Source organism: Trichechus manatus, unplaced genomic scaffold (assembly GCF_000243295.1).
Source record: "Trichechus manatus latirostris isolate Lorelei unplaced genomic scaffold, TriManLat1.0 scaffold00221, whole genome shotgun sequence".
Taxonomy (NCBI): Eukaryota; Metazoa; Chordata; class Mammalia; order Sirenia; family Trichechidae; genus Trichechus; species Trichechus manatus.
Window position 1 is genome coordinate 1,144,089 of NW_004444157.1, and position 2,565 is coordinate 1,146,653.

Consider the following 2,565-nt stretch of genomic DNA (forward strand, 5'->3'; position numbering starts at 1 on the left):
ACAAGAACTATGCTGCTTTAAAATGTTTTAATCAGAAGTTATGTTTTTCACACTTACATTTTCTCTGCAACCTCTGGTTAAAATGGGCTATAATTTTCATTTTTTAAAAAAGATCATGTTATCAAGACATATCCTCCAGTACAATATCAGCTTTCAAGAAATGAAAACAAATGGAAGTTGCCTGCTACACAATACTTAGGACAACTTTGTAAACTTCAGTATTGTTCACTGTAATAGTTAAACTGGGAGTTTCATCTGATACTTCAAATAAAGAATGTAAATACCTGTGCTGGACAGTAAGGTATTTTAGATCAGAGTAGATGCCATGGCAACCCAAACTCTTTGGTTGCAGTGAGATTGTCTTTGAAAATGGAATTTTGCTTGAAATAACTGTTACGATACTTGAAATCTTTGTGAGCTTATTTTTACCATATAAAATGTAAACACTTTGCGTTTGGCATAGTAAGCAATTGTCCAAACAGTCATATACATCTTACATCAGTTAATCTGTATTTCTCTCTACAATATCATGAGGATCCTCAGTAATAAAGAAGAGATACTTAAGAAATAAAAGGTAATGGCAATCAATTCTGAATTTGGGAATATGTTTCAAGCTTTTGACATGTGCATACCTTCTTTTTTTTTTTTTACTTTCTCACTTTCTGTATTTAAAAAAATAAAAATAAATTTCATGTTGCCAAAATAGCCATATAAATTTTTAGGTTTATACAGATAGAAATATATAACTCTACTTTTACAGACAGGTTGACTAGAGGAAATAAGTTAACACAATCATTTGAATTGGCTGTCTACATACTGGACAGGGTTTTCTTTCTTCTTTTTTATAGCTTCTTTGCATAGGTAAAGCATGCCGTAAGATGTCCTTTCTTGCCACGGAAGACGCAACCATTTTTTGGTGGATCTTGGCAAATCACACAAAGTTCATCTTCTTTGCCTTGTGTTTCTTCCCTTTCAAACTATCTGACATCTTGGCTGTTATAAATGATGCTACTGGAAGTTGATGGCTGAGAATAGTCCTCCCTTTCTTGAGACTGGGAGGCTTGTGTTATTTTATCATCATTTTCCTCAACACATGACTCCTTGGAGTCATTCACTGCCGCTTTTTTACAATCAGCACATCGAAGCCCTCTTCTACTTGTGTTGTGTTTTCTAGTTTAGCACTTTCAGGCATTTTCTCTTCATCTTTCCTTTTATCTTCAGGAAACCAATTCTGACGAAGTCCCCAATATCTGGTATATTGCGGTGGAAGAGGAGGATTCATTTCATTGCATGAAGTACACTTCCAATAATCAGCTAAGGAAATTTCAGGATCATCTTCAGATGAATCTGTATCACTCTCCTCTGCCTGATAGGCAGTAACTCGATATACCTCATCATCTTCATCTGAGAGTTCTTGTCCTTCTTCACTCAGGTTATAATCTTCTGAATCAAGAGATTCACTCAGCTTCAAATTCAACACCAAACTGATCTGAAACTGAATCCTCGTCCAGCCAATCACCAGAATGCTCACTTACACTGGCATCAAGATCCGGATTTGATGGGGTTTCTGTTGACCCACTGCTACTGCTTCTTTCACAACATATCTCCCTTATTACACACAGCGCAACGCTTTCATCAAAGAAAAGGGAAACACTATCAGATCTCTCGCACTTTCTTTGTCCTTCATTGGCTAACTCATCTGAATTTTCTTCTGTCCTACTGATTGCTCTCCTTCTAGATGAGGTAGTTGGTCTAGAAATCATATTTGAAGATGAAGGTTTCTCTTCCTGTAACTATTGCACAGAGTCCTTTGGATCACTCCCATCTTTAGGTTGGTACCTATTTTCACTCACAGAGGTGCCAGAATCTAATGATTCCTGCTGATTGACTACTACCAAGTTTTTGCAGATCATTGAATATATTTTCTTGTGGTCTTTCACATAGAAGCTTAGCTCGCCAAACAAATCCCCTAGAAGATCATTTGTACGATATACCATATGTTGTTGCTTCTCATCATATAATGTTTAGCCATAATATATTGGCCAAGATAAAATATAACCCCTTTCATAGTATAAGTGTCTTTTTGTGCACCAACAGACTTTAACAATTTCAAAAGTAATGGCTTTGGTCTAACCAGGGTCTCTTGTTCTGAAGCAGGTGAGGTGCTTGCAGCAGCAACATTGGTAGTAGACACAGACATGATGGTATTGCACATCTCCCATGCAGAGTATTTTGCGCCAGGAGTGGGGTGGGGGGGATCCCTCGAGGTTCCCCAGTTCTCTTCACAGAGCGCATGGAGGCCCGACGGCCTCGGCCTTGGCGACCATTCCACTCGCAGGGCCCATGCCTCTGGAGCGCTCACACGCTGTAGGTCTGAAGAAGGCTCCCAGTGGCGAAAGCGGCAGGACCTCGCTCAGAGAGGTCAAGGCTGCCACTCAGGCTCTGCTTCTTGCACCATTCCTCTTTCAATCACAGAGAGCCATACAGGCCCCAAATGGAACGGAGCTTAGTGAGGTTCACCCATGTGCGCCTTCTAGCGCCCGAGGGGAGCGCCTGAAGTGTGCA

The 2,565-nt window shown here is 39.8% G+C and overlaps 1 pseudogene; it reads right to left on the bottom strand.

Annotated features, from left to right (window-relative positions):
• Positions 1 to 769: 769 nt before the first annotated feature.
• Positions 770 to 2,215, bottom strand: LOC101346021 (E3 ubiquitin-protein ligase Mdm2 pseudogene; annotated as a pseudogene).
• Positions 2,216 to 2,565: the final 350 nt, after the last annotated feature.